Below are 16,625 nucleotides of genomic sequence, written 5' to 3'. Positions count from 1 at the left end.
GTCTGGTAGGGGTGGATGTAAATTACAGACCTATTGAATAAATCTGCAATGCTCTGCTACTCCTGTGAGCCAGGGCTTCTCAGTTACCTGAGAGCCTTACATCCCAGAAAATTAATAGAAGTGTTTTTTCACATTTTCAAGCCCACTAGTTTACTGTTGATCACAAGACAACATTTACTATTATTTGTTAATAATCACACTCTGGGCTTACCACAGAATTACAATCATCTAGCAAGAATCCCATGTGCAGCTGGATACAATACACAGATGTATTGATGTTAATTATTCAGAAGTAAATAAAAAAGCAAAGGGACTAGGGTCTTATGAAAGCTTTGTTTTACATACTAAAACTGTGGCAGGGTGCCACTGGGAATATCCAAAGTAGGCACCTGTAGTTCTGGAACTACAGCCCTACACCTGTGACATCTCTCAAGTGTGTGGGTCTGATTTTTCTATGCAAGTATTAACCATTGACAAAAACCCATTTGATAGAACATTCATAGCAAGAGATTCTATGTAATAGCAGTGTAATGTTCATTTGCAGAGATGCTTGAAACACTTAGGCACTTAATGAAATAACTGAAACACACAAATTCAATCAAGCCATTTTGAAAAGTGACTCAAAAGTTGCAGTTCTTACATAAAATGACTGTTTTCAGAATATGACTAACAAATATCATTCGTCCTCCTTGTTCCAACAATCTGCAGTAGCACACCAGGGAATCAGACTCACACATGGCTTGTCATGACCCTGAAAACAGAAACCAAATACTGGCACTGGAACTACTGGTGTTTTGTTGGTCATGGATAGTGTTTACAATAACTTAAAGCACAAATGGCTGCTAGGAAGAAGAATGGAAGGCAAGGATGATGAAACACAGGGGTGTTTCCTGTGGGAAGTCCAAGAGCTGTTACTCCAGCAGCAACCTCAAGTTAATCAAGTTCTACAAGCAGTGGTTTGTCTGCAAGATGGAATGAATTAATGTCCAACAAGGCAAAACTTCCCAAGGAGTTCTCAATAAAATTAGGATTTTGTGCACAAATAAGTGACAGAATATACTACTTGTTAAGCTAAATATTGAAATAGAACCTATTTCAGAGTGCTTTTTCAACACTGATGATTTGTTTGGAAAACAGAAAAAACCCTACTGATTTGCATGTGGTATTTGCAATAAGTGGATAAAGTGGCAACATCAAGTACGGATTTGCAACTGGTGCTATTTAAAAAAGGCAATTATGCAATTTTGTTTCAACCCTTCCCTAAGGTTATTTTTGCAGGGTTAGTTAGATCTCTAATGCCTGCAATATTATTTGGAGAGGGGGAAGTCGCAGTGTTCGTGAATGATTAGAATTTTTTTTTAAAATGTCTCCATCTGCGTTAATAAAATGTCCCTGCTTTTGTTGTGCTTAGAAACCCTGAAAATGCCAATCATGTGGGCATATTTCATGGCTCTGCAAGGTATAAAATAGTTTGCAAAATGCTGAACCTCAGTCAGTGCCATCCATCAGAGGATCCAAACATGCATTAGCTCTTCAAACTAATTGGTGTTGGGCATCTTGCTTCAAAATTCCACAACAACAGTTTCTATATGAGGTCTGCCTGTGACAAAGTTTGCAGAACCATATCCCTTGCTTTGCATAATTCAATTAAAGTCCTATAGAGAATCAGCTATGAATGATCAGCTATTAATAATCACATTCAGCTTTACCTTTGAGACCAGTCGCACTGGAATTTAAAATTAATCCATCAGTATTTGTTGGGTACAAAAAAGTTCTGCATTACCCTTATGGATGTTTCCCACTGAAATTGTCTTTGCTCCTTAACTGCATAAATTGACTTCAATTGGGCTCTGCTTCTACTCTTGGATTTACTAGGTTTATTGGTTACAGGGCTATTAAATTGTGAAATAGCTGTGATCTCAATTTTCCTTTTTTGATCTCATCCATGGAGATCACAAAAGCCAGGTCAGCCCTACTAAAAGAAGGTTGATCCTGCTGAGATCCTGAATCCAGGCTCTCCTGCTCCACCTTCTGGTACAAAAGTACCTCATAAAACAGTACTCCCACAGCTCATTTTACCAGCCACAACGTCTTGAATACACACCAGGATTGTAGCAAAAACGAGATTATTATTCCTAATCTATGACAAGATCTGGGTTGGTAGTTACTTGATTGCAAGACAGTTTTCTTTCCCCAATTCTCACAGATTTTCCCCATTTCTTCTAATCCCCAACATATAACGTAATTAGTCTCGAAGATGCTTCAGTCTACAGGGACTAGATATGAATAATTTTGGAATTCTATTAAAGATTGAAACTGACTCAAAATAAATCCTAAAATCTTCTGAGATTCACTTACTACAGATGGAGAGAGTCATAACAAATCATTCCCATCTGCACCAGAATAATAGAACCAACCCAAAACCTAATCCTTGACTTCTTAGAATTTAAAATTTGAAGGAATTTCCATGGGTTGAGCCACATAACTCACATGACAATGAACACATTAAGAACAAAACTCCACAAAACCTATTCTCACTTCCTCTGGTAAGCTGTATATGTAAGTGCTGAATGTTCTAAACTATCCCAGTGCTAAAACAATTCAGTGTTGAGCAAAAATAAAACTGAAACACAGGAAAAGGCAATCACTTGGCTGAATCTCGTTCAAACCCACCTTGTTAAAGCAGTGTGTTACTGATGCTCTCCTTAAGATTAGAAAGTGCTTTAAGCTGCTGCTGTTCACACTAACACAGCTTAAAGAAATTGAGCTTAAAAAACCACAAAGGAGATTGCCCTCAGTGCACAAACAGCTCCACTGTGTGTGCCTTTCTGACCTAAAATCAAAGGAAATATTAATTCCCAGGTTTTTAAGGACCTGTACAATTTGAGTCCTTAAAAATTGCAATCTTGGACGTTAACTTTGGAACTTAGACTTCTGTTAGCCATTTTAATTATTTGTGATATTTAAAAGTATTTGTAATATGCACCAGTACTGCAATATTTCTCTACTGCTGCAGCTTAATTTTCTTCTGCTATTTAAGATCATTCATAAGAGGCACCAGCACCACAATATTCCAGTGTTACTGCTACTGCCAATTTAGCTTTAGCAAACTGGTCCTGCTGCCAAAGCGCTGAACTGTGCTGAATTTCACCACTTGGCTGAGAGCATTCCAAGATGCACAGGAAGAGACATGTGAAGTCAAGTTCACCCCAGTTTCAACTCTTGTGTTCCTGCCCAAACCATTGTCACATGAGCTACAGGAGCAGCTGCTGGACTGCAAGAAAAAAATCCAAGTGGCTCTCTTACCTACCTCGCTAAAAGGATTTGTGCTTTGAGGTTTCTGAGTGAAAAACATCACTGAAGATCACAAAGAACAGCCATTTCTAGATTTGTCCAGATAGATGTCTACATTTTCTTAATGGAAGGGCATTTTTCTGTAACAGAGAGTTCAGAGTTCTGTACTTTTAAAACAGTATTTGAAGGGGGGGAAAGAGAGGAGAGTTGAGAATATTTTCTATTTGAATAAAGCGCCTATTATTTTTGAATTGCAAAAAAATTATCATTGTTTAGTTATGGCTTCTTACTGTGCTGCAATGGAAAAAGCTAACTCAGTAAACCATTTGCAATCAAAAAATGTAACAGGGAAAAATGATGGAGAGTAACAATAAAAGCACATTAAACAGTGGGCAAAAGCTTCAATAGAACTTAAAGGAAAACAACTTTCAAGAATTGTCTTCCAGTATGAAGCGTACAGTCGCACTAAATGTGAAGCTTTAAGGTCCTAGGAAGTTTCGTGGCTCCCTGCCTTTCTCTAGTTTACCACACAGTGACTTATTTACATAAAACACAATTTCTTCCACAGGAAAGGCTTGCATGGTACTTAAAAGCCTGAATAAATCAGGGACTTCAGCTTGAACCTATGAAAAATCATCCAAAAAATCCTTTCAACATCTGGATTCTATTACCTTATCATTCCAGCTGTTCAGATATCCACAGCAGAAGTGCTAGACAATGTCTCTCTATGAAGATGTGATGCTTTTTCAAATAAAAAAAAATCCAAACCCCCAATTTGGCACAGATTAACTTTCCATACAAATGATGATGCACTACACCCAAATCCTTGCTATAGCAGGATGCTCACTTCACTCTGGAAGCCTTCATGTGGCACCCTGCAGTAATCAGCTGGTTTCCTGTCAAGGGCTGCAAAGCCTTCCAAGAGCTGGTTCTGGTGGAAGAACCTCCCCAGTGTAGTCACTTGTGGGCTTATCCAGGTCAGGGATCTCAGTTCCCTCTCCTGTGAGGTTCAGTGTCCAGCCACTTGTACTGCTGGAAGAAGAACAGAAGAAACATCTGCCTACAGTGAGGACTGTTCTGGTGGGTAAAGTCCAAATTCTGTTCTTCAGAGAAAAAAAGTGAGGAGTTCATGTCTGCTCAAAATTTCATCCTTGATGACTGAAAGCATTGGAAGAGTATGGGTATGTTTAAAAACAGAATAGTCCTAAATTAAAAATAAAAGTAATTTGATTCCATCACCATTTTTGATTGCCCAATCCTGAACTGGAGGCCAAGAGCAGCAGAGGCAGCAGCCAAGGTCTCACTGCTGCTGAGAGCTCACCTGCACAAGCTCCACTGGAGCACCTGCTGGGGAACAGAGCTTGTTCTTCATTTCCATGTCAAACCCCAACAGTCATACTCCTGCTGCTATTCAGAGAACAGGGATAAACTCTGGGATTTTTTAGGTTTTAAATAGATTCCAATTTCAGGCCTAAAAGAAGGCAAAGTGGAAAATACCACAGGTAATAGGACTTAAAAACAGAAATATGGAAGACCACAATGTTATACTCATGTTACCTGTTGCATTTTTCAGCAGAGCAAAGTCTTTACAAACATAGAAACACGTATCTTTTTCCCCAAATGAAAAAAAAGAAAATCTTATAACCTGTAAGAAAACCTATAAAACCAAAGCAAACCTGATTCCTGTAAGCAGAAAACGTGCTTTAAAAATTCAGTTTGGGGAGCATAAATATTTAATTGCCTTGAGCATGTCTCAGAAGCTCAAATTTACTCAAAATAGTGTCAAGAGCAAACAAAACTGCAAAACAATCTCTTTTAGCAAGAAACGCCTTGTGAAAAAGTAGTATTTTCTTATCTTTCAGTGTTTCACGTGATGCCTGAATCTTACAACTCCAATTCCTACAACAGCATCAGTGGGGAGAGAGACAATGAACACTCCTTCTGTTATTTGACTGACTGCAAGGTTTTGACATGTACAATATTAATAAAAATAATTTATTCTCATAGGGTTTTCTTAGAATAACAAGCTGGTAGCTTGGTATAGGTTTAAGAAAAAACAACAAACATTTAAAGCAGTAGGACAAAACCTTCATAAAAAAAGTATATATGTACTGCCAAGTACCAGATATACATATATATATACACACACACACATATATCTATATATCCAATTTCCCAATGCCTTGCTCTAAGTATCAGACAAGTGGCTACAAAATTTACATTTAATTATTAGGTTATTTATTGACTGTTAAGTGAATCCTGTTTGCTAATTAATGTCACTGGGGACTATTGGTTATTAAATATTCATTGCCCAATCTTTAATAAATCAACTTTAGCAAGAACAATTTTCATCTAAAATTAAAAACAATTTCCAGGACACTTATTTTAACTAAGTGCAACACTAAATACTAAGACCTTATGTACAGTTAAATGACTACTATTTAACTTATATAATCATAGTCAGAGTAATATACAGGTACTGCCATTATAAGTGTTATGACTTCAAGAGTTGGTCTAAATGTAATATCCAAGCATTAATTGCTAAATAACACAAAATAATTTGTCCCATTAAGTCTTTAAGAAAACATGCAGTGGGCATAACTAAGAGCTGAAATTAATGGCACATGCTAGCTTGGAAGGGTAGAAATTTGCTGCTGACAAGCAGGAAGACACACAAAATATTCCTATACTTAACACATGTTGCTAGTACAGACATCATTTTTCATAAATGTATTTCAGATAAAAATTGACAAATGTGAAATGTTTTGCTACACAGAACTTATTCAAGTGACCCTTGTTCTGCTTGACAACACGGGCCAGAAACTGTCCTACCCCTCTGAAATATTCTGTTTCTACTTGGAGTTTTATAAAAATGTAGGATATAAACAAGGCTTCCATTGCATTTCAGCTTGTGTGGCTCTAAGTAACTGTCACTATTATTATTCGTAGCAATTATTTTTGTTTTAAACTACCACCATCTAATTTGGGTAAGTTCCTGAAAAATGCCAACTAACATGAAGATTGCAAATCCCTCATTTTAAAATATGATATTCCAGATAGTTCAGCTCTGTGTGTGCAGCCCCTCAGGGTTAATTCCCGTGGATATTTTCTGAGTTCAGAAGAAATTTGTAAACTGCTTTTAGTTGGGTTGAATTAGACACAGGAGAACCATGCTCACCCCTCAACATCTACACCCACATTCTCAGCAATGATAATTGGATTTTCCTGCACAGGTTATTTTCATTCTAGCAGCAGCAAACCTGTTGGAATGGTGAATCACTTGGTGCTGCTCCCCAGGCACCACTAATCATGGTAATCTCATCTGCTCCAATTAACCCTGTGCAGCAGTTCCACAGACAGTTAACCCTTGTATTGCCATGGGCTGTGCAAATCAAATCCCAGCCCATTACCCTCCTCTCCTGCAGTCTCTGCACATGGCTCCAGCAGCCTGAACTGCTCATAATGATTCCTCTTTTCCACCATCACTCCTGAAATTTGAATCACATCTGGGTGAAATTCTGAGCAAAACAGACACCCCAAATCCCTCCATCACCTCAACACATCCCAGTGCCATTTCCAGGCCAGCTCCGGAGGCGTGCCAGGGAAGCAAGCCCCATTTCCTGATATGCAAGAACAGGCTGGGATGGGAGGACGTTTTCCTAGAATTGACCACGAGGCAGACTGCTAAACTTCCTGACAATCAGACTGACTTCCTCAGGATGTAGATGACTGAAAATTCACTGTCCTGTGTCTACTACTCACGGCTTTGTCCAAGACAGCATGAAATAAGAGAAAAGTGGATTACTTCTAGGTCCAAGTTTGTACAATGTCTCTGTGGTCTCTCAGAACCCCTGGTTTGGAGAAGGATCCAAACTGTATTTGTTTACACAAATACCTGAACTGAAAAACAATAGGTAATAAAATCCCCTCCAAGAGTCCAAGTTTTGTCCTCTGATGAATTAAATTTTCCTGACAATGAAAACTAAACTTTCAGGGTCATGAGAGAGAGAATTTCCCAGAAAAGAGATAAGAGAGAGAAAACAGAGGGCAGAACAAGACACCAAAGGAAGGCAGGCTCTGGTAAAGGGTATAAATGACAAAGTGTTGTCATGACACTTGTTTCATGACAATGTGAAATGAATATTCATCATCCTTGGTGGTCAAGAGACATCCTGATGAGCTGAATTACAGATGACCATAGAGCATCCAAGCCAAGGGATGGGATATGGGAATCTCCTTGAGTATCTGTGTGATCCATAGGTATTGATTTATCATACAAGTAGATATAAAGCTGACAGTAGCTACACACAGTTTGAGATTTTATGGCAGATACGTGAACCCAGAGACACATTTGAGACTGTGGACTGCTTACAAATAGCTCACAGAAAATAACTCTAAAATTACCTTCCACAAATTCTATGGCAAAAACCCTTGAAGTCATGTTCTTCTGTATGTTACACAGAAATTAATTATTTTTAACTAGTCATTCAAAAAAGTGAATTTCTTTAATGTTAAAAGCTTATTTTGCAGGTTAAAATCTGCTCCGTGGTTAAATTAGCAAGGCTCACAGAATCAGGTTTTTAAACTGAGTTTAAAGCCTATCAGATGTTATTTACAGGTAATCATCATATAGCCACAGACCAGGTTCATTTAAACTCTTGAAGAATTACTCATGTAATTTCTTGCACTACACTGCATTGATAACATTTTCATTTCAGTACAAGATACAGAATTACAAAATGAAGATCCACAAAGCCCTGCATTCAGCAGCAACAGGGAATTCAGGAAGCAGGGGCTGTGAGAGCACATGGAAGAGCCCCTTGCATTACAGCTTAGAGGGGCTGGGATGCACGGTTCCTAAGGCATATCTAGAAATGAATGGGAAAATAATGCAAATTACATTTCAACAACCATTTCTGTGCTGCACTTTGATAGGCCAATGCAATGGTTAGCTCTGCCATGCTTTGAGTGACTTCAAAGTCATCATTAGTTGACAGTAAATAACCAGAACACTGCTTAAAATACAAAATAGTTATCAACATATTCCAAATGATTTAAATGGAACAGATTATTTGAAGATCACAGGATAATGGCTGAGTCCCTGGATGATTTTTCCATCTGACAGAGCAGCCCCACACTTTGAGGTCTGACACACAACTCAGCTTCATGCTACATTATCAACACTTTAGGGGCAGCAGGGATATCAAACCAGTCTGAACACATTGATGTGCAGGTTCCTGTCTCACTGTACCTTCAGCCATTCCTTTAAATCAGAAGCATTCACCATTCTGCCATACACAGGGGGAGTTTATGGAGTCTTGTTGAGAGGTTTAAGAAATCTCTCACTGCAGGGAACAGTGGCTTGCAAACAGAGACAGGCAGAAAAGCTCAGCTATTTAAGAAAAACACAAAGTCTGGTTGTCTCTCTGCATTTAGCCTGAGACAGAGATAAGCCCAAATTCTCTTGCAATTACCAAGCTACAAGGAAGAAGTAATGGGACAAGAATAGAACCAATGCATTTTAACCTATTCTATCCAAGTGTTATCACTCTTCCATCACATTATTCTGTGTTAAACTTGAGTATTAAGCTGACCTTTTGGATACTAAAGGATAAAAACCCATTAGAACTTCTTGTCTTTCAATCACAAACACACATCCAAGTTCCTTGTCTTTCATCAGGGACACTTGCTTAAGCCTTAGGTTGAAAATTTTCCTGCCAAACTCCAACAACACACATTTTCCTTCAATCGTCTGTTATTTGTTCTCCCCACAGACCCAAGAGCTGGGATCAGATGAAGCTTTTCTAATGCTCCTTGCTGCAGGGCTCATGACTGAGAAGGGATAACATTGGCCTTAGATGACATTAACCTGAACTTGAATCTACTGAAGGAATTACATCCCAACAACAGGGTTTGGGTTTCTGAATCTGCTCTGGCAGAGCAAGCGCTGCAGTGACTGTCTTCAGTCATCAAGCTCAAAGCACAACAGCCACAAGTATCTGGAGCAGTAAGTCACAATCCATGAGTCTGGGAAAAAAGTGCTAAAACATGCAGCAGAACCAACACAGAGGGACTGCACAACTCCTAGGAAGACCTTAGAGAGCCCTCAGACTGCAATAAGCTTCCCCCACACAGTCCAAGAAATTTGTGGACTTGCAAAGTGTTCTGCACACTGCCTGTAAAGACCAATTTGTGGGGAGGTCTGTTTGGAACATTTGAGTCCCAGATAAGCTGCAATTATGGCATAAGGTGTTCATTTCTTTATGACATTAAATTAAGAACTTCTCCTTTCTCCTGGAAATGTTCTGAACTAATTCCATATTTAAATATGGAATGCTAAAACCATATCTGGGCTGGAGGACACTAAATATCCACAAGAACATGAACAAATCTTACAGGCAGGTGTCCAGTATCACTGCAGCTGTAATCCCAGGAATTCCCCTATCACAGCTAAAACAGAGTTCCTCACCTTCCCTGTTTTACTGATGGGATTATTTGAGTCTATTCCCAGTTCTGGACTCTGCTGTAAAATCCCACAAAAAGTTAGTCACCACTGCAGAGTTCGCAATCTGAAATTCAAGCCAAGAATTAATTAAGCATTAGGAAATAGAACAAAACAATTCAGACAGCTGTGGTCACAATGTTGGGATGCAGTCTCAAATAGAAGCCAATAGAGCTTTGGGATGGCTTCTTTTGGAATAACACCAGAGAGGAGTTACAGGAAAAGATTTCAAGGAAGGTGATTAAATCAACTTGCAGAGATTTACAAAACTAATGGTGAAATCAGGATATTTTCTGCAGCAATTAATAAGTGGATGATGAAGTCTGGTATCACAGGTCTGTTGGAGATGGCACCAACATTTTAATGACAACTGAAGTAAAGCTAAGGCACAGCAGCACCCAGCAAGAGTGGACAAGACCCTTCCTGATACACAATACCATGAGGAGGCAAATTGAAGAGAGCAGAGAGAAGAACATGTGATGAACTGTGATCCCTAGCAGAAAACCAGAAGAGCAATAGAGAGGAGGAGACTGTGTCCCCTGACACTGACTGAGCAGAATAAACAAGTAGAAAACTTGACCTATACTCTCCTCACAGAGGTAGGAAAGATGAGGAACTTTCTCCTTGCAGAAAATATGACCTTGTTTTCTTTATGAGTAGTTTTCATTCATATTGGAATTGGTCAATTAACATTAAAAATGTAAAAGGAAAGGCTATAAAATCTCCCTCGGGGATCATTCCTTTTTAATCATTTTTTTAAATGGCCAAACAAAAGCAAAGAACCAATTTGGTCACACTCCCTCTTTGAGGTGTGGGAGTTGCACAGAAACAAAGCAAAATCTCACAGAGGCTGTCCCTGCAGACTTTGTTCACGCAACACTGGTCTTAATTCTGAAGCCAGTGAGTGTGTGAGGACATGAAGATATTCCTCTCCACAACCATGTTCAAAACAAAAACAGAGGCATTGATTAAAGCTGAGACTACAAAATGTTCTTGTAGGAGGTGGTCCTTGAAAATACCTTCATTCCGATTTTCCACTAGAAGGTCTTCATAAATAAAAAGCAGCTTCAGCTTTTATTATTTCCATAACTACTAATTTCAAAAATATCAGTAACAACTTTTGATCCAAACTCCACATCATTCTAAGACGTTCAGCAGCCAGCTTGCATTGTTATCTAATTGTGTCACAGTTCCTTCTGTCATTAAAGATTGGATATAACGGAAAAGCTCCTCACCACAAGGGCTGTCTAAACCTTTACGGTTGCAGAAACTTTTAAATGCAATTTAAAGCATTTCTTAAAGCAGTGAAGTCATCTGTGATGAGTTATGCAAATTTTATCCAGGTACAAAAAATTTCGAGTTTGATTTAGGAATAAGTAACTGAAAACTGCCATAGCACCCAAGCTTATAAAGGTTCTATTTATCAGAGAGGGTCAAGAAAAGACTCTGGTACTGTCAGAGTAACAAATTTCCTGTCTGAAACTTGAGGAAAAAAAAGTGTTAAGAATTCAGCAAGTTTTTTTCCTTTCTATTTCTTGAACCTAATTAATTTCATTTTGGGTTAAATAACAAACTCCCTCATTTTTTAGTCTTTCACAAAGTACTTAAAAGGAAATCTAAATTTTCTGAATAATAAAAAAATATCAAGTTCCGTTACATTAATTTTTTCTTTTTGTGAATCAACATTAAAAAATACTGATGCAAACAGAGCTTTTATCACTCCGTGTTATGAAAACTCATGTATATTAACCATTAAAAATTCTAATAATCAATGTCTAAGAATAGTTGCTGTCCCTGTTACTGTAAAAGTATATATTTTTTCTCCAAAGAGAAGTTTAGTGGCTATTTTCCAGTTTGGTTTCTGCTGACCACAGATGCAGGATAAACCAACACAGCAGGATAAATAATTGTGGCTGTTTCTGCATAGACAGATAAAGACTCATGATCATTAACAGTAAACAATAACTGCCAACAATAAACATTTAATGATACTCATAAAACTAATTGGCCATTGTGAAGCTCAGCAAATTTAAGACAATTTTGCATTAAATTGGTGGTTGTACATTTAAGAAGACTGTACTTCACTGAAGGACAGCAAGTGATGAAACAGCCACTCTCTCCTGATTCTGGCTGTTTAAAAAGATAATTTCTGAAACTGAGCATTCTGGCTTTTCCCTCCTGCATATTCTCCAAGGGATCACCTTGCCTTGCTCAAAAATGTAATGGATGCTACACTGGCAGAAACCACTTGCAGATAAAGCAAAACAAGTGCATTTATAATTGCCAATTCTGCAACCACGCAGAACTACCACTAATGGTGCATTCAGGGAGAAATTCTGCTCAGTGTTCACCACTAAGTGTGGTCCTCAATGCAAGAAATGACCTTTGCTCAGTGCAAGAAATCACTTTTTTCTCCTCCCAACCCGCAGCACCCGCAGAGCAGCTGGGGGGAAGCCAATTGCTTTCCTCAGAAGATATTTGAACTGAGCAGTTTTTAAACTGGCTCTGTGCCCATCATAACCAGACCAAAGATTCAGACCCAGGACAGGATTTAATCATTTGACAACCCCAGTGATCTCAATGTCCCCCAGCTACCATAGCATTCACAGAAACATACTTTTTGAAGAAAATATGGGAAGGGGTGAATTTTTAACCTTAACACTTTTTAAAGCCAAGAGCTGGCAGAGCAAGAAAATGATTAGGTACGTCCAGCTCACAACACAGTTAGCCACTGGACCATACCTAAATTGATTTAAGATTTCAAATGATGACAATGTGGGTTTTAAGTCTGTGCTTATTTGTACCAACTGCTAAAAATCATCATTCAAAGAGTGGTTTCAAAAAAGACATCTTCAACTAACTTGGCTTACTTGTGTGAAATCCACTGGATGAAACTGAATTCAAAATGCAGAATGCAATTTTGTCCAAGGTACAAAGCTGTGAAATTCCTTGCAGTTCTGTGGCCGTGAATTCAATCAATAAATGAAATAAAAAAGGAATAGATGCTTACTTTAAAAAGTAGAAAAAAAAAGAAATGCTACTTAAACGGAAGCATTGACTCCAGTCATTGCAATTTCAGATAAATGTTAAGAACTGGAAAGTGAGGAAAACACATTGCATACATTTAGTTTCAGTTAAGGTACACCTGAAATAAGAGTTAATTACCATGTAAAAATAACTCCCCTGTTGGAAGTCTCAACTCAAATCAAGTGCTGGAAATTAAAGTACCTCAAGTCCCTGCAATTTTAACATCTTTTCATTTGACTGCTGCAATATTGCCCTTAAAAGTAATCAGCATCTCTTAATCTTTGTGATTATTACTTCTTTAAGCATCTGCTATCATGTTATCAAGGTCTTGAAGCATTTTTGAGCCTTATTGATCATTGCTTGTCACATCACAAGTCAAATCCCAGGGATATTTAAGTTTTAAGTATACTCAGAGAATTCTGGTAATCTGCACTTGAGGAGCAACCTCACCAGACTCTCTGCTCCACAGCAAACAAACTTGGTTTTGAGAAGTTAGGCTACCTTGAAAGAAGAGCACGACAAAATACAAGCACACTGTCACAAAAACCAGACTGATAATTCAGCTGAACTTCAGCAATGAAATCCCAAAAGTGATTTTTATATCCCAAAAGCAAAATAAAACCAGCTGTTTTTTAAAAACATCTTATTTTCTCTTGATCCAACACTCTTAAGATCCTCATGTTCCAGAACAACCTGGTATAAATAACAGAAAAAGTCAGCTTACAGAACTGAGGTGAAATCAATTGATAGGCTCCTTTTCTACATGGACTCAGCAGGATAATTTGTCCAGGACTTTCTCAGGGTGATAATAGTGCTTGGCAGTAATATCTATCTGTAAAATTCCAGCAGAGCAAATAGCTGGAATAAGTGTCAAGAAAACTCAGTTATCTGCTGCACTAATAACCACAAGCCTGTACCCATCATGCTGAGAAAGCCTCCAGGAGGAGCAATGTCATTACCTTAAAAGTTTAGGTTGGCTTGATGAGCTGTTTATTCCAAATAACACAGAAGGAAATGGCTGGGTAAGGACCACCCTCATTTAGGAAGTCTGTCTAATGTTCACACCATGATGAGTTCTGAAACAACTTTCTTTAGTGGATCACTACATTTAAAGCAACATTTAACCACATACGGCAGCTACAAATTTCATCTCATTTTGTAATCATGGACAGAAATAAATGTCTAAGGAGTGTTTACACATCCACCAGAAAAAGTAAAATGCTCTCATCAGAGGCAGTTTCCAGTAGAAGTTAAACCCTCATCTCACAAAAGGCTGCCAAAAGTCTGTTTCAGTGTTCAAAGTCAATATCCTTGGTCATGATGCAGTTTAGACAACGAGCAAAACTCTATAAAATGGCATCTTGCAAAAAGCATGAAATGGTCCCTTCTGTCCTTTCCAGTATTTGTTTTTCTAAGGATTAATGAAACTGGTGGTACACTCTGGGTATAACATTCTCTATCAATTAGCATTTGTAACTACATATATAACTGTTATAAATTAGTATAATTATGTGTGTACAAATAGACTGATTTCACAGGATATTGGATTAGAAAAGCTAATACTCATTCCAATGAATAAATTAGAACACTAATTTATTGATCTACTTTGTGTTACTGGCTCTTTCTTCTACTTCAAATTTTGAAAATTATTCCCAAGAATTTTCAAAATATTTCATAGGAAAAAGGTCTTTTTATGCTAAGATGTAAGGTGTGCATGATTGAATGTTTTATTCCACATGCTTACAAACTGAGCCTTGTCCAAGTTAAGAGGTGGAAGGACGTGCTCATTGTAATGGAAAGATGAAAATAATGAAACCCTGAACACAAGAGAAAGGTTCACAGAAAAATTAAAATTCCTTGCTGAGCCAAGATAGAGGAGATAATTTTATCCAACAGATAGAAAAGCTCAGGTCAGAATAGTGACCATTGCTTCTCAAGAGCAACATCCATTGAAACACACAGTCTACAGGTAGAATAGGGTTAAACCTTCCCAAAATGGGAAAAAACCCTTGACTCTGATTATTTCATCATCTACACTTATTTATCATTTCAAAAATAGTACTACAGTGTTCTTGTGACTTAAAAATCTTTGTCTGAAAAATCACCACATTAGAGAAAATTTTACATCAGGATAACCTCTTGTTGAAATTATCCAAAAGAACGGATAAGGTGAAACAATCATGCTGCAGAAGTTCTCTGATTTTTAGCAAATAGAATACACTCGTATTGAGTGATGTTTTGAGCAAAACATAAACACATTACACTCACATTACTGCATGGTAATGTGAAAAATATTCCTCTTCATCTTCAGTATCTCTCACAGAATTAACACCAGGATGAAGTTGCCAAAGTGAAAAATACTGTATAAGAAGTGGTATTGCCCCACACACAGGATACCTGTGTGTGCTTCAGAGAGATTCATCCTGAATTTCCTCCAGCCCCTGTAAATACCATAAACATGAGGCAACCATGGGACTGTTCCACAGGTTCTCTCCAAGCTTGTGACATGGGTTTATGCTTCCAATAGCTATCGGAAGGAGTGGAAGTCAATAGCAAGGGGTGGCATAATTGGACAAAAATACCAGTATTATTGGCACATGAGAAATTAAATATTGATTACCTAAAAGACCTGAACTCCGCACCTTACCTAGTGCAACTTCCATGCTGAGGCTTTGAAACAGACATGATAATTTACAACTTCTAATATTTATGTCCTGTAGATGTGAAATCCTCAGCCTCCCTCTCCAGAGTAACCACCTGAGTAACCAAATATTTTCTATTAAGATTTTATACCATGGCCTTATTGCTTACAATGTTCCTTTTCAGCAAACATACTGGTTGCATGACTACCTACCACCATTTATAAACTTCTCCCCCACCATTTATAAACTACTCCCCCACCATTTATAAACTTCTCTTTGTTACAAAGAGAAACTTTTTTCTGTGCTAATTGTTGACATCATATATTAGCAGGAATAGAGTGAGTATGGAGTAAGATTTTACACAGCAAAACAAAGAATGCTCATAGACAGTAAACCCTGGATCCCAGCCCCAAAATCATATTTTATACTCATTTCTTTGGCTTTGGGAAGACATTAGGATAGCCTGCAGCTTCCCAGAAATAAAACACTGACAATCCTAGCTAAAGCAGCTGTTCTGCAGATGCAAAGGAAGATGTAGAATGTTTTCTGAAGAAGCAGCCTGAAAATGACTCTCACAGATGAATAAGCATCAATACAAAACACACTGTTACAAACCTTGTATTTCCATAGAACAGATAATGAAAAACCATCTGTCCATTCTGGTTATTTGCCAAGCAGCCAGCCCAGCACACCATTTTACTACCTGTATCTAAGATATCCTACTAATAAAGAATATTTCTTAACTGTTTTCATTTTGTCTGCACATGCTGATTCATAACTTCATCATTTAACCCACCTCTTTCAAAGTCAGTCATGTACATAACAAGGAGATTAATTTCTGAAAGTATAACTGTGCTCCTCTTTTGGATTTGGAAAAAAAAAAAAAGCTTCTTTAGTGAAATCAGTGAAAATTAAGGCCAACATTTTATTCCGTAGGAATTTCCCCAGTTAAGCATAATATTTCTATGGACTTCTAATGATCAATATCCTGTGCTCTCAATATACAATTCCAGTCCTGGTTGTCTTTTAGGTACCAGAAGCCAGCAGGTATTAAGAGATAAATTGTACTCAGTGCTACTTTAGTCCAACATTTAACATGAAGAGTATGTTTGCAATTAAAATTCATACAATGGAGTATTTGAAGTGAACACATTTCAGTA

The sequence above is a fragment of the Agelaius tricolor genome, unplaced genomic scaffold (genome assembly GCF_023055355.1).
Source record: "Agelaius tricolor isolate 1412-34295 unplaced genomic scaffold, bAgeTri1.0.p SCAF_8, whole genome shotgun sequence".
NCBI lineage: Eukaryota > Metazoa > Chordata > Aves > Passeriformes > Icteridae > Agelaius > Agelaius tricolor.
Note: the sequence above shows the minus strand (reverse complement) of the source record.